The 22,878-nt window shown below is 39.2% G+C and overlaps 1 protein-coding gene across 8 annotated transcripts in view; it reads right to left on the bottom strand.

Annotated features, from left to right (window-relative positions):
* Window positions 1-22,663, bottom strand: part of ATP13A3 (ATPase 13A3) — an 85,077-nt gene extending 62,414 nt beyond the window's left edge. For 2 of the 8 annotated variants that reach the window (XM_079156119.1, XM_079156122.1), the window contains exon 1: window positions 22,641-22,663. The gene's annotated coding sequence lies outside the window, so the exon portion shown is untranslated. Of the gene's footprint in view, window positions 1-749; window positions 1,748-3,625; window positions 9,848-13,749; window positions 13,794-14,547; window positions 15,057-22,640 lie in introns of those variants that run through there. The other 6 variants (XM_079156116.1, XM_079156117.1, XM_079156120.1 and 3 more) reach the window with 6 other exon arrangements.
* Between the last annotated feature and the right edge of the window lie 215 nt (window positions 22,664-22,878).

Raw genomic sequence — 22,878 nt, 5'->3', positions numbered from 1 at the left:
TGCCATTAAAATTCAATGTTTCCATTAAGCTCATGTATTTATATTTAAAAACTTTCTCTAAAAATGCTGAATGAGTTCACCTTAGTGCAGCACAATTATATTCTTACCTTCTACAGTTAAAAAACAAAACCTACAAATACTACAATTATTTTAAATAAGCTATCACAGATAATTTACAGCCTTAACAATCTTATTTTCATATTTTTCTAAATATAATTACTGACCATATTATAATCATTACTCATTTTCCAAGTATTATTTTTCCAGAATTCAGTTACTTTTTAGACAAAATTCTTAAGTCTTACCCAATTTTGCTAAAGTAAAAGTGCTAAAAATAATTTAAATAAAGTTCCTCTAAAAACCAATTTACTCACTTGAAGCATATTATACACCTGATAGGTAACTGTCAAGAATTTATCTTTCACATAAACTTTTAGAAAATTCCAATGAGACAATTTCAACACTGCTTATTTAAAATACAGGTATATTATAAATGCATATTTAGATTTTACATGTACATATATAGCTTAACATTATTTCAATGATTCCATAAAGATAAAGAACTACATAAAATATCTTAAGCAGTGCTTATCAGGATACATATTAAATACCATTCTAGCATATCTAATTAGACACATGGAAGAACAGCAAACTTCTAAAATACACTAAACAAAGTGTAACTTTGGTAGTTTGCTGGTGTATTTTTAATCAATTCAATTTCTAAATCACAGAAAATAAATTTTTCTTACCTTCAGCACTACATCATAATTCCTCTCAACTGCTGATATTAGCAGGGCTTTCAAAAGCTTTTACTGAAAATAAAACTAAGCATAAAAATCCATTCAAATATGAGGATTCTATTCCAAATTTTTTTGATTGTTTTAACTCCTTTCAAAATGACAGCATTAAAATTTAGAATTAATTCACCAATTTGAAATGGGTTTCCAAAGATCTGTCACTGGTAGAGATCCCACTATTTAAATAAATACTATCTTGTTAGCTCGCTGAAGTTCCAATTCCACAGTGCATGCCTGAGTCTTGATGTTATCTAAATACCAAGGAGCTTATAGGCTATTGTGCTTAGCCAAACCCTTCCTTGAATTTATAATGAACTTGATTTGCTGTGTTAAAAAAAAAAAAAAGGACAATATAGGGCAAAGTAAAACTATTAGGATTAAACCTCAATAAATTTTAACATAATGATTTTGTTTAAAAGTTTACTTATTTTTTCACATTATGTAATTTTATTAAGCATCATTCAAAGAAGTGTTTAATCTAAATTAAAAGGTGATCAGATCATTTCCTAAAACAAGATAAGCTTGCTTGAACAGGTCCCAAGTCTCCAAGCCACCTTTGCTTCAAACCTGAACTTTTCATGAGCTATATAACAATAATACTGTAATAGTTAACTGTGTAGAGTTTGAGTTTTTTTTAAAAAAGGACAATCTATGTATGTGCCTAGAACTAAGATGTAAGTTATTTCACAAAGTGATTTACAGAATGTTCTGTAACCAAAGTAAAACATCAAGCAAACAAATCTAAATAATACATTTTTAGCAATTTTTAAAAATTGGTTATTATTATTTATAATAGTATGATTCATTGTTACATATTTGTACATGAACACACTATAACAATTTAATTTGGTCAATGTGTTTTAAAATTTTTTTTTTTTTTTTTTTTTTTTTTTGGTACCAGGGATTACACCCAGGGGCACTTAACCACTAAGCCACATCCCCAGTCCTTTCTTGTATTTCATTTAGAGACAGGCCCTAAATTGCTTAGGGCCTCGCTAAGTTGCTGAGGCCGGCCTTGAACTTGTGATCCTCCTGCCTTGACCTCTAGTCACTGGGATTACAGGCATGCACCACAGTGCCCAGCTGAATAATACTTTTTTAATTTAATTCTTTACTTCATTCTATTTGCCATCTTTAGCAGCATCCAATTAAAATGCTGAAATTTTAAAAGTATCATTCAAAATTCACAAAACTAAGTAAGAATAGAAGAAACTGAAGCAACTGAATTTTCCAATGTTTTTTTCAAACATTTGTAACGTATGTACCTCTGGAGTTTTAAAAACTGAAACTACACTAAGGCTCCTGGGACACCTCTACTAAAATAAGAGAAGGAATGGTCCCATTTTGTTTCATAGTTGTAGTTTTTTTGTTGAAAATTAACCAATATTTATTGATGCTAAACAAAGACTGAAAAACCGATCTGAAGGACTCTACAAGCAAAGTGTGCTTTAAGGTTGTGAAACAGAAACAGAAGAGCTAGCGTTCTGAACATTATTTTGGAACATCCACAGCAAAAATAATGACCTCCTGTAATTCAAAAGCAGTTCTACCTTTTGCACTGGAAATAAAATATGCCCTACTATATGCAAAATCCTAACTCTACTCACACTGAACAGCCTCAATTTTAATATCCACATAATATTTACACAAAAAAAGAATAAAGATATTTGAATCTTTCAACTGCAATAACAAGAATGTGACAACTATCTGAAGGCAAAACTTAAAACTTCAAGTCAGCTCCTAACAATAAGCATGACATAATATAATTTAATGAATACATGGAAATTTTACAAGGATACCAGCTAAATTTTAACAAAGCTCTACTCAATACCCATTTTATCACTTCCCATCTTAGACTTTCTCTTATAATACGTGCTTTTGTTTCTGTGTTTAGGCTTAAGGAAGACCATTGTATCCAATATACACCAAACCAAGACTGTATTTACATTTGTAAAGTGACGCCTTTGTATAATTTACTTTTTTGTATGTTATAAAACAATGTGATAGCTATAACAAAATAAGTTATAATTAAGAAAGATAATAAAATTACCTGTATTTGTATCAATACAAAGAATTAATTCTTGCATACATCTTTATCACTTTCATTACATACATGATTTTTAAAAAAGAAATCAACCCTTTTATTCAGAAACATCCCACAAGGTAAGACTGTCATCATGACACAAAATATAGCTTTCTGTCTAATTGTATAGTACTTAGCAAAAAGGGGATGTTACCTTTGGACTAACAAATTAAATCTACCCTTTTCTTTCTTTATAAAATGAATATGTATAAAATCATTTATATACAACATAATAAAAGTTTGCAATTTTTTTTAAAAAAATCTGTCTACTTACGTGAACAAAAGATTTTTCTATTTCAATTATTGAAGCTACTTTGGTTCTAAAACTTTAAACATTTTCCCTGGGTCAAAGACATATGGATCTTCAAAACACTTTTGCCAGGATCTCACAAGTCATTTTACCTCAGGCAAGAGTAAGTCATTTTGAAGATTCCATTAACAAGTACATTTCTATGAAGCTACAGTTGATTAGATTTATTTATCTCCTTTACATTTTGGCCCAACCAAGGTAAAGTAGTATCTCATAATATATAGCAGGAAATTCTTGCTTTATCAAAATAATTCACCTATAAGGATTAAGTGAGAATATAAGCCATGTTCATTATTATATTAGGAGCAGAAAGATATGTAACTTTGTCCCCACTCCTAAAGAAACAAACAAAAAGATGAACACAGAAATCAGGTATCAGCTTTAACTTGTTCATAAATGACAATTCAACATAAACTATTATGCAAATTATTATACCTGTCTTGGTCTCAATTTCTCCATTCCCATGATGCAAGTGGGATACTGCCTATGAAAGATTTCAACGAAGAAAGTTTGGGCCTACAGGAGCACTGCCTTTGTGTATGGCCTGCTGATGCATTCTTTCATCCCTAGGTGGCGATCCAACACTGGGAAGGAAAAGGGCTTGACAGTTTTAATAAGCCTTAATAAATAGAGTAGCTGCAATTATTCCAAGTGATCAAGAGTGATTAAGACGAAAAAATTATATATAAAACTTTTTAGTACCACTGGAGATCATGATAAAGAAAGAATAAGTTGCCTTTTTAAAAGAGCCACTGTATTCATGTGTCTCCACAGAAAACTAAAATATGCAATGAACACAAAACAAACGATAATGGGGAGAGGAAGACAGGTATATTATTACTCCCTTTATATAGATTACTCCCAAATTCACAATTGTCTGAAACTACAATTTAAGGATCTTACAGTGTTACAGAGCAGAGGAGAGAAAAACCGTAACAATTAAAGAACACAGAAATCTACTGGAGGACAAGATGGTATTTAAAGTATAACATGAGCCAGGTACCACGGAGAACACCTGTAATTCCAGCAATTAGAGAAGCTGAGGCAAGAAGATCAGAAGTTTGAGCCCAGCTCAGCAACTCAGCAATACCCATCACAAAAATTAAAAATAAAAAGGGCTGGAGATGTAGCTCAGTGGTAGCATGCCCCTAGGTTCAATTCCCCAGTACCTCAAAAATAAAAGTAAATAAGTAAAGCATAATATTATATGGTAAACCATTACTCTTCCATTAAACTGGCAAAGAAAAAGAAAACAGATAAGAGGCATCCTTATAACACTGCTGTTAAGAGTAACAGTAACACTAAGTCTTTTCAGAAGATCAATTGATGGTATATATAAATTTAAAACATATATACTTTAATCCAACAATTATAATTTTAAAAATCCACAACACATTACTTATATATGAGTATGTATGCACAAAACATGTATCTGGCTATATTTTTTGTAGTAAGAGAAAACAAAACAAGAATAGAACACTTGAATGTTCATCAACAGAATGGATGAATACTCATGAAATTAAGGAAAATGAGTTAGATCTATGAGTAGAATCCAAGATTGTTCCACAAAACATATAAAATGGGAAAAAATTACAAATATACTATTTTTGTAACAACCAAAAAACTGTGGATATGTGCTTTAATAAGAGCAGAGAAAGGTGTAAAATACACACAAAATTATTAACATTATCTCGGAGAGTATGTGTATTGAAGGACACAGGTTACTGGTAACAAGTACTTCAACTACCTCTGCATTGTTACACTTATGAAATAGAGTATAACAGTTTTGTATCTGTTTTTCTTTAGAGGTGAGAGTGGGTACCTGGAGGTAAAATCACCTAGTTGACCAAATGAGAATACTTTTAAATAAGCAAAAGAAATTTTGTGATGTGGGCAATATAAACAATAGGAATTGACAAATCAAGAGTTCCAGTAACAAAAAAAAAAAAAAAAAAAAAAGAAAGAAAAAGTTCCAGTAACAGCTTGTGTAAACAAACCAAATTGATAAGTAAGCCTAATTCCCCCAAACTGAAAACTATAAAGTTCAGCAATACATAAATGGATGTTTCTTTCATTTTAACACAAATTAGTGACTATTTGAAACTGTAATGACCCAAGGTATGGAAGAACACACCTGTAACTCCAGCAACCTGGGAGGTTGAAACAGGAGGATAGAAATACCAGTCCAGCCTGAGTGACTTAGCAAGACCCTGTCAAAATTAAATTAAATTAAATGGCTTGGGTTGTGGCTCAGTGCAAGAGGGTTTTGAGATCAATCCTCAGTACCTCATGTGCACACACACATACATACATACAACCAAACCTGTAATGCAATGCTATTAGTACCCCTAATAACTTATTTAACATTTCAATTCACAATTTAAAGATGGACTTTGAAATCAACATATTCATTAGTTCTCAGACTCATATTTTTCAGACGCAACTCATACTAAACCTGTTGCAGTTAGCAAGTGACTGCTTGTAATGCAGAGGTCACTGCACACACTTGCTCAAAGTTGGTCTCACCATTCTTCTTACTACCAGTTAAGTAATGTGCATTGCTGGTAGTACAGTGTTGAGTTTAAATTAACTAAAGTATTTAAAGGATTACACTACAACTGCATTCTGAAACAAAAAAGTAGCAGTGTGCACAGGAAGGCATCAAAATAGAGCAAGAGTGAAAAGGAGATAGTGAAAAAGCTGGGGCAGCAGGAATAGGGAAGAAAAGACAAAGAACAGAAGAAAACTTTACAGAGGGTTATACTTCTAAGCCTTCGGTATGCTATGAAGATGTTTTCTTTTCTTTCTTTCTTTCTTTTTTTTTTTTTTTTAAGAAAACCCAAAAGCAATCCTCACTGGGCACCTATAACCCCAGGGGCTTGGGAAGCTGAGGCAATAAGATGCCAAGTTCAAGGTCAGCTTCTGCAATTTGGAAGTCTACCCAAAATAAAAAACTTAAAAAGGGTTGGGGATGTAGTTGGGGAAAAGCATCCCTGGTTTCAATTCCAGTATAAGGAGAGGAAGAGGAGGAGGAAGAAGAAAGTAACCTGTTCTTAAACTAGAGGAAAAACTGGGCAGGGCACACACCTGTAATCCCAGCAGCTCAGGAAGATCATGAGTTTAAAGCCAGTCTAGCAACTTAGCAAGGCCCTAACCAACTCAGTGAGATCCTGTCTCAAAAATAAAATATGGAAAAGCACTGGAGATGTTACTCAGTGGTTAAGCACCCCTGGGTTCAATCTCTGGTACCAAAAAAAAAAAAAAAAAACACTGGCTGCTGGAATTGAAGGAACATGAATTTCCAATCAGTTGTCAAACTAGTGATATTTTTTGGGTGGGATGGGGGGGTACTGGACAGAGAGTCTCACTAAGTTGCTGAGGCTGGCCTCAAACTTGTGATCCTCCTGTCGCAGCCTCCCAAGTTGCTGGAATTCAAACTAGTGACTTTTATTATCTAAAATAAGAATGTAGGCTCAAAGATTCCACATAAAAACATGATTTCACTTTGTTTAGCTGTTTAGATCAATCACAAAGAAATGGAAACCAAAACATTTTCATTTTATATTCAAATAAATGAATAAGTGAAGTATTTTTCATCCTGTTTCATAAATAGTAAAAAACAGAGCATCAGGAATACTGTAAAAAAGCCACCTTAGACACATATATGGGAGCAACTCCATGACTCATTTTAAAACAAACTAAAAATAGTTTAAGAAGTTTGTCAAGCAATCAACCCTTAAAAGTTGGTGCTCAGGCCAGGCTCAGTGGCACATGCCTACAATCCCAGCAATTCGAGAGGGTGAGACAGGAGAATCTTGAGTTCAAAGACAGCCTCAGCAATTTAGAGAGGCCCTAAGCAACTGAGTAAGACCCTGTCTCAAAATGAAATATAAAAAGGGCTGGGGATGTGGCTCAGTGGTTAAGTTCCCTGGATTTAGTCCCAGTACCAAAAAATAAAGCAAAATTTAATAAGTTGGCTCTCCCTAGAAAAACATTTGAGTTTCGAGATGTGCCATTACTACAGAGTACAAATTAAAAGGGTAAAAATATCCAACTAGAACAAAGATAGAAATTTTAACCTGTTTCTTTATTAAAATGGTGTCACCTCTCCAGTTTCCTCTTTTATACGAGTGGCTAGTTTAAATTATTAGCATTATTATTTTCTAGCCTCGCCTCTTCATTTTAATATCAAAGTTAAGAAAGTAAGAAAAACTAAATACAATAGTCAATTAATATAGCTTGCTATTACCAAGGCAAAATTGTCTTCTACCTAACTACCCAATAACAGTTATATAAGTATATAAAATTTCTGAGAAAAGATTCTATAAACATCAGCAAATTCCAAACTATGTAATCAAGAAATTCTACTTTATGTAGCTAACTCATTTTTCTTGGAAATTTAGTTTTATTTCTGACTAGTCTCTGAGTTTTACCTAATTATTTCAAATCAAGATCCACAGAGGTAAGTGTAAGAGACAAAATTCTGATTAACAGATTAATTTCCCAATCTTAAAGTTTGCTATTTGAGTTAACGTTTTACCATCTCTAATCCTAGCAAAGGTCCCAATATGACCTGCGAGTCTAAGATGTTTACAGATCTGGTGTTGGGGTGTTTTTCTCAGAGAACTGCTCTATGGAATTCTCCAGCAATCCCCATCCTCAAAAAACTTTTCTCAGTCTCAGACACTGATTACTTGGACAGCTCTCATTCCTTCATTCTGTTTTTCTCCCTTCTTACTTGTTAACATAAAAATATTTTTTAAACTATTGTAATGCTGATCATCTTTTGCCAGATACCATTTATTCATGACATTTTATCTCTATTTTTTTTTTTTTTTTGCTTTGTTTTGTTTTTTGTTATTGCTCTTGTTGCCATTTCTCCCCAGTACTGAGACTGAACACTAGGGCACTACCACTGAGCTACAAAAAGTCACCTGCCTTTTTAATTTTTTACTTTGAGACTGGGTCTCACTATGTTGCCCAGGCTGGCCTTGAATTCCTGAACTCAAGTGATCTCCCACTTCCAGAGTAGTTGGGATACAGATTCTCATCACAATGCTATGCCATATCCAGCAACATTACCTCTATTTTTAATCTTACTGATGCAAATTATTTTAATTCATAACTTATCCTATCACTGGTTACCATTAACTTCAGGACATTCTACCTTACAAAAGACCTACTTTTCTCAAGATTAAATAATCTCAGAGCCTTTTTTTTTTTTTTAATAAATCTTAACTAAAATGTGCCCCAATTCTGAACTTATTTCTCACTCTAAAAATATGAAAAATCAACTCAAATAAGTATCTAAAAATTATTTCCTTGCTTCTTGCACGTTATCTGAAATAGTCAGGCAGGCTAACTAAGAACAGTATTGATGACTATAGATTTGCTCTCTCTATAAGCAAGTTAACTTCAACTCATAAAATTCCAAAATCAAAAAGTAAATCTTGTCAGCTATCCCTCGGATCCAGATTTATCCAGATAAGATAGCATACAGTAGTATCCTTTATAGCAGGAGACACAGTCCAAGACCCCACGTGGATATCTAAAGCAGTTGATACTACCAATCCTATATATCCTGTTTTGGGCTTTATCTTTCTATGTATGTGTGTATACACACACACACACACACACACACACACAACTATGATTAAGTTATAAATTAGGCATTTATTATTTTATCATATTAATAATAAAGAACATTATAACAATATGTTTTAATAACATTTATGTGAATTTGGTATCTCCATTTTTCTTTCTCTCTCAAAATACCTTATTGTACTTTCACTTTTTCACTTAAAGGAAGCACTTTCTGGCTTATCTCTGGCATATGTGAATTGCCAACATCACTGCTCTAATGTCTTAAGTCCATCATTAAGTAAAATGTGTCACTTGACCACAGCACTGACATACCATGACAGTCCATCTCTTAGTAGAGATGGCTACTAAGCAACTAATAGGCAGGTAGCCTACAAAGTGTGGATATGCAGGATAAAGGCATGATTCAAAACCAGACAAGGAGTAGGACAGCACAAGATTTCATTACACTACTGAGAACATTAGGAAACTTAAAACTTATGAATAGTTTATTTCTGAAATTTTCCATTTAATATTTTTGAATCACAGTTGACTGAGCATTAACTGATACTGCAGAAAGTGAAATCATCAACAAATAAGCAGAGATTATTGCCAGGTTTGTCACCTTCAGAAATGTCAGGCCCACTTCCAACCCCAAAGCTGGGGACTGAACCCAGGGATGCTTTCTATTGAGCTACATCCCCAGCTACCCCTTGCCTTTTTTTTTTTTTTTTTAATTTTTAGACAGGGTCCCATTCACTTGCTTAGATCTTGCTAAACTGCTAAGGCTGGCCTTGAACTTGCAATTCTTCTGCCTCCGCCTTCCAGAGCTGCTGAGATTAGGGTGTGTGCCCCCAGGCCGGGCTTAGATTAACATCTTTTAGCATACCACTATGATTTGAGTTTCAAGCATGTCCTCTTTAAAAGGGGCAGGGTGGCTCACACCTGTAATCCCAGCAGTTTGGGACACTGAGGCAGGAGGATCATGAGTTCAAAGCTAGTCTCAGGAAACTTAGCAAGGCCCTAAGCAACTCAGTGAGCCCTGTCTCAAAATATAAAAAAGGGCTGGAGACCTGACTCAGTGGTTGAGGACCCTGGGTTCAATCCCTGCCACGGAGTGGGGGTTGGGAGGCCCTGCTAACTCTTATTCCATTTATGGTCCATTCACATACTAGGTCTCACAGTTATTATTTATATAGTTAGTTTAAGTCACCATGCATACCTGCAGAGAGAACCCATTTTAAATAAATCAGTTTATTAAAATCATTTTGAAATTCTATTTTTTGTCTTCCATGGTTTCAGAAATTACAATCACTTTGTTGTCATTCACAAGCATAAAGTTCTTATTTCACTATCACCTGGAGTACTGAGAAAAAAACAGATTAAAACAAAGTTCTATAAGGTACTTTCATATCACTGCTCATTTTCATTGACCACTGAGTAGGTTATAAATCTACAGTAATATCATCTAGAACACGTCTCCTAAGATTACAATTCATTTTGGGAATAAAGCATATTCACATTTTAAAGTCTCATCTTCACAGCGATCACAAAACTACCACGCCACACAAGCATATGCTCATTCAATATATGGAGTGGAAAGGAGAAAGGAAATACTATATGCCACTAATATATAGTACTCAGAACCTACATTATGAGCTAATTCTAAAACCTCTCTGAAGTATTAGTGTTATTAATTAAAAAAGAAAAAAAACCTGAGACATCAAGCAACTTACACATATCTGATGTTTCTTCAGAAGTAAAATCTGTGTTAAAAGGCATGAGTATTTGAATTAATGTTTTGTTTAATTTCTTTATGTAACATATACAGCTGATAACCACTTTAGTGCCACATGCTTATCACAGCCTCACTAGCATTGAATCATTATTTTTTACTTCATTTTCAGTCATATGAATTTTTTTCAATTGCATTTCTTAATTACATGTATGGCTATATCAAACTTGTTATTCATGTATACTGACTTCTTGTAATCATGCAATTTTATTTTTATCTGGTTTAACTCAGTGTCATTTATTTTCAAATACTTAGTGAATGCCTATCCTATGTCAGGTATTTTGCCAGATGCTAAAGATCATAATGATGAACAAAATAGTTTCAATTCATGCTTTATGGAATTTGCAAGCCAGTGGAGATAACAGACACTAAACTGATGAGTGAAATGAGAAGAGGAGGTAGACTTAGTGATGTACGAGACCCATTAAAATCTGGAAGTTCGGCCAGGTGGTGTGAAGCACTTTTAATCCCAGTGACTCCTCGGCTGAGCCAGGAGGGTCACAAATTATTGAGACCGACCTCAGTAACTTAGGGAGACTCTGTCTCACAAAAAAAAAAAAAAACAAAACCCACAGGAACTCAGGGATGTAGAACAGTGGTAAAGCACCCCTAAGTTCAATCCCCAGTACTGCATCAAAAAAAAAAGAAAGAAAAAGAAAAAAGAAAAAAAGCCAGGTACAGTGGTGGTGGTACATGTCTATAATTCTAGCAGCTCAGTAGAGTGAAGCAGGAGGATCACAAGTTCAAAGCCCAGCCTCAGCAATTTGGTGAGGCCCTAAGCAACTTAGAGAGACCCTGTCTCTAAATTTTTAAAAACTTAAAAGTGAGGGGTGGCTGAGAATGTGCCTCAGTTGTTAAGTGCCTCTGGGTTCAATCCCCGATACCAAAAAAAAAAAAAAAAAAAAAAAAAAAATTAAGAAAGAAAGAAAAGAAATCTGGAAGTTCAAGAAATACTTCCCTGAGAAAGAGATTATGATGAAACGGATGAATAAAAAGAAGTTAAATAGGGAGAAGGCTAGTAACAACATAAACAAGGGCACTAAAGAGAAATGCCATCTACCGGCTTTAAAAGCTTTTTAGGGTTATTTTGCGGTTATTTTTGCTTTGTTTTGTTTTGTACAGTGTTGACGATTGAATTCAGGGTCTTACACACACTAGGTAAATGCTCTACCACTGAGCCACATACCCAGCCAATATGGTTCATTTTTATGAATAAATATGTTAGAACTCATCTTTAATGTCATTTATTATAAACATCATCTGTCCTTTACATTCTAATGTATGGTATCTTCATTCATTCATTCTTCTGCTTTCAAGTGAATTATAATAAATGGCTATTTGTTTCTTTTTGTGTGAACTTAAAAAAAAAAAAAAGTAACTTATGGTCTAAGGAATTTCAAAGACAGCCAGAATTTAAGTTCTATATTACTATATATAACATAGAAGTTTCTAGGTTTAATGAAGTTAGCGGTATATAATTGGGTAACAACATTGCTGAGCCTCCATTTCCTCATTTGGATAAAGGGGTTTATAAAGTGAGTTAATTCATGTTAAGTGTTTTTTTCAGAACCTAGTATACAATACCTCAGTCAATAACTATTAGCACTAGTTAAAGTTAGAATTTTTAAAAATCAGAAATCAAAGTCAGGTCTGAGTCCCAAGGTCATGCTCTTTCTACTAAAATCTGCTATAGCAGATCATGTGGATAGTTCTTAGCCACATAAGAATCAACACATTAAAAAAATGACAGGAAACTGACAATACCTAAATATCTAGTAAGAGCTAACTAAACCAGTCTAAGTATTTTAGCTCTAATATCTGATAAGAAAGCTCAAGCAGCTTATCAGAAAATACTGTTTAGATATTCAGAAGTACATAAGTTTGTTCTAATTACTATTACTAGTTTCCTACCCATATAGGAACTTACTCTATTTAAAATGAGTTGTAAATTAAAATTTTAATTACCATAGGTTCCCTAAATAAAGCTTACTGGTTGGTCTGCACAAAGAAATCAGTCCTCCTACAACAATATACTGCTTCAACTTGAAACCTGACTTTATTTTAGAAATAAACTAAATTTTTATTATAACATACTACTTAATTGAAGCAATGAAACAGTATCACTTCCTGCCCATTCCCCTGACCAAAAACAGGCATTGCTATTCTAACAATGTTTGAAAATCTCACTTAACTATTTCAGCCTCGACCTAATGATATATAATGCTAAAAAAGAAAAAAAGAAAAAAATATATATATATAAAAAGTTACATTATGAAGCTGTGTTTTTCAATATATGACATGACATCTGTGCCATCTAGGAACTCCAACAAAAAACTAGATAAAGCCCCTTAACCTTGGACCAGAACCATGAGCTCATTAAACCTTTTTTTTTTTTTTTTTAAATAACTCAAGAAGGAAAAAAGAAAGTTATCTTCTACAACAATCATTAATAATAGTTTTACTGTTTCAAAGAACTTCCAGGAACTAATGTGCCTTTAAAAAGAGGTTGTTAAAGCCAAGTGTGGTGTCACATGTCTATAATCCCAGGGTCTCTGGAGGCTGAGGCAAAAGGATCACAAGACCTAAAGAGTGAGACCCTGCCTCAAAATAAAATTTTAAAAAGGGTTAAGGATGTAGCTTAGTAATAAAACACTTGAAACATTTGCTTAGAGTACATGATATCCTGGTTCAGGCATGGGGTTAAAACAAAATGGATAGTACACATACGTATTCTGGCAACTGTAGCGTATTAAGCAAAGCAACATATAAGCCACCAAAACAAAATTAATGCATGTGCCTTAACAAAGAGGCTGAGTTTTAACCAACAGAGAAAGCACAGCACTTTTCATTATGTACTGGCCCTTCAAAAGAATCACATCAGACACAACACCTTAATTTTAGCAAAAAAAAAAAAAAAAAAAACTTTTGAGGACAGTGCTCATGTTTAAAGTCCCTGCATTTCTTAGATTTCTTAAATTCTAACTTCTACCTCATAGATCTAAAATAGGCATTACATACTCAAGTATGCTCACTCATTTAGTTCAGAATCATATGTAGAGGAACACAGGTTTCCGTTTCTAGGTTTACGACTCCATTACCCATTCATTTTGCACTAATATAACCACTATATACAGCTCTAAGACACTGATGATTAGAAGTGGTTAATTACGTGAATGATTCATACCTCCTATGTCCAGACACCAAAATCCTAGGATGTTTGTGTCAGATCTATGGGAAGAGGAAACAATAAACACCTGTCACCAGAGCTTTCCAAACTGGGAAGCCCCGAAATTAAGTTAGTCAATCCCCAATCCCATTCCCCGAATCTTAACTCACCCCCAACCCCCTCCCCAAAACCCAGAAGCATACTTTCACCAGAATCTGACCCTGTGAAGAGAATGAGAGAAAAATGCCTGAGCGGTCAAGAAAGTACTCAAGCAAATGGCTTTGGGTTTTTCTAGTCCTTACTGTCAGAGTCGGAGAGAGAGGCCTTCAGAAAGTCGTAGTCGCTTTTCCTCTCTGGGCCTTAATTTATACAAAGCGGTGATTGGCAAGGGGCTCTACTACTCCGTGGGTGAGGACAACTCGGATTCCTATAGTCAGCACCCGCACAAACCCATCAAGAGCCCTGCCAACACTCCATCTTCAACCACGCCACCTCCCGGACTTTCTAGAGGCCCTGGGTCACCATCCCGCGCCCCGGCGTCCTCGCACACTCGCCCTCCCCGCAAGCAGCGTGTCCACAGCAGGCCATCGCACCTACCACGTGGACCCTTCTTCCTCCCCTCACCGGTCCCAGATTCCGGGATCTTAGCGCCCCCTCCCCACCACACACACCTTCCAGGACAAGTGATGTCCGATTCTGGCTCGAGATGGCAGCCCGTAAACTCACCTGGAACCCCGACAATACTATTCGCCTGCTCCAGCCTTCCCCATCGCCACCATCCACCCGGCCCACTCCCCGCTCGCCGGGAACACTCACCCGCCACGCTGCCGCGCCGTCTCCTCTGCGGCCTCCTGGCCGGAGCAACCAAGAGGCCGCGGGGGGCTGGGCCGCCGCTGTCGCCGCCGCCACCACCTCGCCTCAGCCCAGCCCCATCGCTCTCGGCCGGCGCCGGCGGCCGCGGGTCGCTCGGGCTCGAGGCGCCGCCGCCGCCGCCGCCGCCGCCGCCGCCGCCACCGAGCGCTGCGGCTCGGGCTAAGAGGGAGGCGCCGCGGCGGGGCCCGGGCCCGGCACAGGGGCGTCCGAGCTGTGCTCCTCGGCGCCCGCGGCGGCGGCGTGCAGGCGGGCAGGGCGAGAACAAGGGAGGGCGGCAGGGGAAGCGCGCAGGGGAGGGGGGCGGTCTGCACTCCGAAACGGCCTCCAGCCGCCGGCGACGTAGCGAACCCCCCTCCCCTCGGCCGCGGCGCCCCGATCACGCTGCGGGGAGAGCCGGCGGGCAGGCAGGCGGGGGAGCACGCCGCGAGCTCGGGAATCCCGCGCCGGATGTGAGGTCACGTGATTGCCTCATCCAGCGCCGAGGGCGGAGGGGCGCGGAGGGGACGTCAGGGAGCGGGGCGGGGCGATGCCTCTGCTCCGCCCACTCCGTCGCTTTGGCCCCTGAACCTACCAAGGGGAGAACAGCTTAGAAAAAGGTATTCCCAAGAAGTTGGGTATCAGGTGAGGCAGGGCGGCTCTTTTGGGCGGAATGAAGTGGAATTCGCCATCCTTGCCGTGCAAAGGCAAGACCACAGTCCAAATCCCCATTTTACGAACAGAGAAACTGAGTCCCAGTGACTACTCCAGACCTGCCCGGAATCACGGTCAAAGGAGGAACCTTGAATTAGACTGGTGAAGAGGAAACGAGGTGCTAGCTCCAAATCCAGGTCTCTCACTCCTTTAGGTCTCCTCCCCGAAATAAACCCACGAAATACTATAATTAGAATTTGATCACGAACAGCGTGCTGGCCTCGGGCAGAGGACAAGAAGGAGCACGGGAAAGCTCCTGCACCCACCCGCCTCCTCCGCCTCCCGCGGGAAAGAATCTTACGACAGCGCTGAATGAAAATTGAATACTTCCCTCCGCAGAAGATTTATCTCGGGGTAGGCCCCGGGCCGGATGTTCAGATCGCGGGTTTGGTTTTCTCTGCGGCTACGCGCGCGGGAAGCGGAGAGCGCGCTCAGCCACCTGCTGCCTGCAACTCCCGCCATCTTCCTGTCCCTGGTTTACCTAACCTGCGCGCGCTCTTGACACCTGGTCGTCACTGTTCTTATTCCACCTTGCGGCTAATAACTCTTAGCTGTGTGAGCTTCTTGGAGGAAGGAACAGCATGCGCGCGGCCCCTGTCTTTCGCATTTGGGAATACCTCACCAGGTGCAAGGAGCATTCAGCCTGGACAATTCTTGGGGGCTGCCCCACAGGTCCACAACTCAGTGTGACACCACATCTGGGGCAGTACACTGTCCCAAGTCCATGATGACACCTAATCGAAGGCAAGAAACACAGTGCCTCTTTTCCCCCTAGGTGGGCCTGGAGAGTTTGGTGGTGGCATTTCCTCTCAGCGTGGCATAGACTGCCACTGGGCCGAAATGAACCACAACTGTCTATTCCCAACCGCTCCGCTCACCGTTTGCTCGAAACCTCAAGGTGTTGAAATGATTAAATGAGATAAGGGGTGTGGAAGTGTTGGGCAAACCGTAAGAAAGAAAGCGGACTGGGTGGGGCTAGGCAGGAAATACCTCCCTCTCCTACCTTCCCCAGCTTCTTTAGCTCCTGGTTGTTTCCCCTTCTTATCTTTCCCAGTCCTGAAAACAAAACTATAGAGCCAGCCCTCCATTCAGAATGCCCTTTCTGATTAGACGCCAAGTGTTTTTCTCCGTGTCATGTGGTCTACCCTGCCGGCCTCTACTTCCTTATTTCTCAGCACTTAGCAATCTGACTTCTCTAACTCCCCATTCACACCCTTCTTCACCCTGCCCAGGCAGAGTAACCTATGACCTTCATGTTCCGAAACTTGGCAGGCATTCCTCAGTCTTCTCTCTGCATCTCTGCTACATATGACACCTTGGATGCACTCACCTTCTGGACTACCTTCACTTCCAGAAGATTGCATATTCCCAGTTGTCACATCTCAATAACTAAGCTCTCTGCTTCCTTCTGTGGCATCCTTAAGTGCCACCAATTGCAAATCTTAAATGCAAATCACCACTCTAAACTCACAGCTCTCCTCACCCCACTCATTTCTGGGGGATCACCTCCACCTTTATGCTTTCAATTGCCAAATCAACAATCTCTAACCCAGACCTCTTCCACAAAATTTAAAACCAAATATCCGACTGCCTGCCAGGCAGCTCTATTTAAACTCACAGGGACACCCCAAACATGGTGTGTCCAGAGCAGAATTCATCCTCTGCCTTCATTCCGGTCCCTCCCTCAGCTGTTGGCACCAGCATCACACAGTCATCAGACTTAGAAAGTCAGGAATGTGTGAGTCATCCTTGATTAATCACCAAGTCCTATCTATTTCACCTCCTTTATAAGCCTCTAATTCCTTCCTCCATTCCCACTGGTAGCTGTCCTTTTTCTAAGTTGAACGGTTGCAGCAGCTTCCTAAGTTTCTTTCAGGCCAGGGGCAGTGGTGCATGCCTGTACTCTCAGCAACTCCAGATGCTCAAACAGGAGGTTCACAAGTTTGAGGCTAACCTCAGCTACTTAGTGAGGTCCTAAGCAACTTAGTGAGAACCTGTCTCAAAGTGAAAAATAGAAAGGGCTGAGGATGTAATTCTGTAAAGCATTTCTGAGTTCAATCCCTAGTACCCAACTTATAAAAAATAAAAAGGACTGGAGATATAACTCAGTGGTAAAGCACCCTTGGGTTCAATCTCCAGCACACACACACAAAGTCTCCTTCAGAAAGTCATCTGCCATCCAGCACACCTATTTAAAATCCTAGGGGTTCCCTGGGTTTCTGACTGCAGTGTGTACCTCCAACCTGCCCAACACAAACCTGGCAATGCATTTAGGCTTTTAAAAGACCAGGAAGATCCAGAAGCAGTAGCACATGCCTATAATCTCAGCTACTCTGGAGGCTTAGAAAGGAATATCTCAAGTTTGAGACAGCATGGAAAACTTAGCAAGACCCAGGGTCAAAAAAGGGGACAGGGAGCCAGGTGAGGTGGCGCAAGCCTGTCAGCCACTCAGGAGGCTAAGACAGGAAGATCACGAGTTCAAAGCCAGCCTCAGCAAGAGCAAGGTACTAAGCAACTCAGTGAGACCCTGTCTCTAAATAAAATACAAAATAGGGCTGGGATGTGACTCAGTGACCAAGTGCCCCCGAGTTCAATTCCCGGTACCCAAAAAAGGGGGATGGGCATGAATGTAGCTCAGTGGTAAAGTGTTTACCTAGCAAGTGCCCAGCCCTGTACTGCAAATAACAAATAACAAAAGACCACAAAGAGCCCAGACTTCAATGTGTAGCCAAACTTTCCAAAGTGAGACAATGCATAACAGGACAAGGAAACTGTAAGAAAAAAAGCAGTTGAGCTCCTGCAACTTAGCAAGACCCTCAGTAACTTAGCAAGACTTTGTCTCAAAAATACAAAATAAAAAGGGCTGGGGATGTAGTTTCATGGTAGAATGCCCCTGGGTTCAGACCCCAATACCAAAGTGGGGTGGGGGGAGAATGAAAGAAAAAAGGAAAAGAGAAGAGTTGCTGAATATTTTAAAGTTTCCTGCTGCAGATATTTTGGGTATGAAGTAAAAAGAACTTGGACACTGACTTGGAAGGAGATACTGAGTCACCAGGACAGACTTGAGCATGGTTATAGGCTGAAGAAAAAGGAGCCAGAAAAAAAAGGAAAAAAATGGGAGAGAGAGAGAAGCCCAAAACAAGAGGAAAGGGGTGGAGAAGTCTTGAAAGTCTGGAGGGTGTATTGATTCTCAAACTCATCAGGATTCTGGGTCCTGGCGCTGGGCCATGTTAATGCAGGGCCCAGCCCTTCACTCTTCTGATGCTACTCTTTAAGACCCAGCCCAGGCTGAGTGGGATTGTATGTGCCTGTAGTCCCAGCTACTGGGGAAATTGAGGCAGGAGGATCCCTTGAGCACAGTAGTTGAAGGCCAACCTGGATAACATAAAAAGATCTAACCAATGACCACAATCCCAATTAGGTAACAGTCCTACTGGTAAACTGTGCTTGACACAAAAAGTATTTCTTCTTCTTCAAAACCCCTATCCTTATTTAACCCCTCAACTGCCATCTCCTTGCCTCTTATTTCATTGGAAATGCAGACCCTCCCACAAATTTACACATCATCCCACATCAGCATCCAGTGTCTCTTTTCTTGCTTCAGAGGGACAAAGCCCCCTCCTGCAGAGCTAACCCTCTACAAGTACAGTACTGGGCCTCCCAGTGGTTGCCACTATGGCCAACTCCAGTTGGCATTTTGTGGACCTTGTTTTCCTATCCTTTTTGAAGAGTTATATCTCCTTCTTGAAACACTTTTTCTTCCTTTTGATAATGTACTTTTTTGTAATTCTTCCTCCCTTTCTTTGCCCACTCCTTAACTTGTGCTTCTTCAACCCTGCCTCTAAAAGTTGCTACTTCCCAGACCTTGATCCACCATCCATTCCTCTCTCTACAGAAAGATTTTGGTTTTGTTTTTTTGTGTGTGTGTGTGTGTTGGGGATGAAACCCAGGCCCTGGCACATGCTAAGAATGCATTCTACCACTTAGCTACACTACCAGCCCTGGCTTTTTGTTTTTGTGCTTTGTTTTGTTTGTTTTGGGGTTTTTTGTTGTTGTCGTTGTTTGGTTTGTTTGTTTGTTTGCTTTTAGCAGATATTGCATCCAGAGGCCCTTAACCACTGAGCCACATCCTCAACCCTCTTTATTTTTTATTTTGAGACCGGGTCCCACTAAGGCCTCACTAAGTTGCTGAGGCTGGCTTTGAACTTGCCATCCTCCTGCCTCAGCCTTCTGAACCACTGGGATTACAGGCAGGTGCCACTGCACCTGGCCTTTTTTGTTTTGTTTTTTAATTTGACATCTATAGGCTTTTTAGGAGTTGTGGTTGGGCTTTAAAGGGGTCTATAAATTCCTTAAACTTGAAAGCAAATATTTTAAAAAGGAAATCTTGGAGCTCTTATCCCCTTCTCAAAGATACCTGGGAGGGCTGGGGATGTAGCTCAGTAGCAAAGTGCTTGTCTGGCATGCTTGAGGCCCTGAGTTCTATCCCCAGCACCACTCACACACACACACACACACACACAAAACACAGTGTCTAGGGCCCCCCAAAAGATAAGAGTTCTGATTTACACATTCTCCCTCAAGCTATAGCTATCATCTGCATGTACTTTGGGAACTCTGAACTACGTCCCTACAGTCCTAGGTCTCTCTCCAGACTCCCTGGGTCATACCTGCCTACCAATTCCACAGGGTATCTCGTAGCCTCTCTTAAGGTGACTTATGCAAAACAGCTCTTACCTTCTTCCCAAACCAGCTCCTCTCCCAGGCTTCCTGAAATTTTTACCCATCTTACTGCTCAGTGCTCAAACCTGAAACTTGGGAGACACTTTTTTTTTTTTAAAGGGTATTTCATTTTTTAATTTGTACATATTGATAGGGTACAGTATAACAATTCAATACATGTATACTATGTATAGTGATCTAATCAATGCAATTAGCATTTCTGTCTTCTCAAATACTTAACATGTCTCTGTGCTGGCAAACTTTGGACTCTTCTGACTATTTTGAAATATATCATAAATTGTAGACTAAATTCATCCTACTGTGCCATAGAACACTAGAACTAATTCCCCCAAATAACCTTGTTTTGGTACTTCTTATCTAATCCTCTTTCTCCATTCCCTCCCTAGTTTCTAGTGACCCTATTTTACTCTCTTTTTCTATGAGATTGACTTTTTAGTTTCAATAAATAAGGATATGCAGTATTTGTCTTTCTGTGCCTGGCTTATTTCACTTAACATGATGTCCTCTGGTTCCACTCATGTTGCTACAAATGACAGGATTTCATTCTTTTTATGACTGAATAATATTCTATTATATGCCCCATTATCTTTAACCTTTTCTCCATTGATGGACACATTGACTGATTCCATACATTGGCTATTATGCATAGTGCTGCAATAACATGGGAGTACAGGTATCTCTTATGTTTCTATTTCCTTCAGAAGTCATTCTTCATATCTTCCTCTTCTTCATCACCCACCTGCAATTCAATACCGAGTCCATTTCAAATCCTTCCACATCTCTCCATCTCCATTACCTCCAGAATACTGCAAGCCACATCCATCTCACCTAGAATTACTGCTTTTCCCCTCAAGTGATTTCTCTACCTTTGTCCCATCCATCCATTCCCACCCAGCAGCCAAATTATTACTGTGCATGACTTGGAGCATAGCCCCTGGTGGGAGCTTTCAACCACTTCCCATTTCACTGAGAATAAAATGTGAACTTCTTTGGCTTAAAGGATATGGCCTGCCTACCACTCCCCCTTCCTGGAGCTCCTCCCAAGTCCTCTTACCCCAGATCCCCTCCCCACCTTACCTCATTCCAACCAAAGGCTTTCTTTCAGTTCCTTCAACACACCAAGTTCTTCCCTGCCTCAAAATCTTTGCACAACCTATTCTTTCTCTTCCTTCCTTTTTCACCAGCCTAACTCTTAACAAACTCAGCTCTTGACTTTAATACACAAGCATCAGTTCTTGAGAAAGTCCTTGCCTGGCCCCTCATTCTCTACTTTCTCATGACTTCCTTTTTTTTTTTTAATAACCATTATTACAATCTTAGTTATCTATGAGCTTATATATGTATTCTTTTTAAACCTGTGTCTCTCAAGCCAGGCACAGTGGCCCACACCTATAATCCCAGCAACTAGGGAGGCTGAGGCAGAAGTTTCTCAAGTTCAAAGCCACCCTCAGCAACTTAATGAGACCCTATCTCTAAATAAAATAGGGGGGGGGGGGCGCGCCTGGGGATGTGGCTCAGTGGTTAAGAACCCCTGGGTTCAATCCCCAGTACCAAAAAACAAAACAAACAAACACTGAATCTTTCTTATGAGACCGAAAACTCTGTGAAGATGGGGACCAATTGCTGCTCTCGCATTTTTCTAGAAGGGCTTAAGGCTGTGTTTTCATGACACTTCATGTAGGATTGAAAAAGTTGTCCACCAGGCATAATGATACACACCTGTAATCCCAGGTTGGAGGATCACAGGTTCAAGGCCAGCCTTGGCAACTTACTGAGACTCTGTCTCAAAATAAGATAAAAAGAGCTAGGGATGTAACTCAGTGGTAGAGTGCTTGCCTAGCATGTGTAAAGCCCTGGGTTTAATTCCCAATACCTCAAGGAAAAGAAAAAAATATCAGCTGGCCATTTTTGTATATGTGAGGACTTTGGGAATTATGGGAAAGGGCACATAAAACTTTCCCCTTCCCAAACCGTTTCTTGGTGCTGCTACTGGAAGAGACTGAGTCAGTCAGTGTGGCTTACTACTATATGCCCAGCGCTAGATGAAGCAATGTTTTTTGTCTGATATGAACTAGTGCATAAGTGAATGAATTTGTAATCTCAGGCATCATCTCCTCCAAGTGCCCTCCCTGACTCCCAGGTTAAAATTAAGAAACACTTCTTTGAACATCTTTATCACTGCATTTACAGCATTGCATAAGTGTCTATTTAGTGTTTGTGGCTTTCATTAATCTATATCTTACTCATTTTTTTTGCTTTGTTTCTAAGCCTCTAAATACTTTCATTTATTATCTCATTTAATCTTTAAAACAATCCTAAGAAATAGATATAATTATTATCTCTGTTTATGAATAAAACTGAAGAGAGCTTAAAATCCCATTTGATAGAATAGAAGATACAGTAAATAACTCACTCGAGGTTACAGAGCTAACAAACAGCACAGCCAGAATTCAAACCCAAGCAACTTGTCGTTAGAGCCAAACTGTTGACCATCATGACCAAATGAAGACATAACAATCATCCTTTGGCATCCAAATTCTTTGGATTCTCTGTTTAAGTACCCAGACTCTAACTTCCTATGAACAAGAAGTTTTCTTACCCACCTCGGAACCTCAGCCTCCTCAGAGAACTCAGTACATAACATTTAACAGTAAGTCTGCCGAATTACTTCATTTCCTATATGTCAGACAAGTGATGGAATGATTCTCATTTAATAAAGAAGAAAATCACAGGAGGAAGTGATTTGTCTGAGTCCTCTGAGTCCAGCCGCCTTTTGTATTCCACCTGCTGCTTCCACAAAAAGTCAGAAGACACATGTTTGGATGAGGAAGACTTCACCTT

Source organism: Sciurus vulgaris, assembly GCF_902686455.1.
Source record: "Sciurus vulgaris genome assembly, chromosome: 10".
Classification (NCBI taxonomy): domain Eukaryota; kingdom Metazoa; phylum Chordata; class Mammalia; order Rodentia; family Sciuridae; genus Sciurus; species Sciurus vulgaris.
Note: the sequence above shows the minus strand (reverse complement) of the source record. Positions and strands in the feature narration are given on the sequence as shown.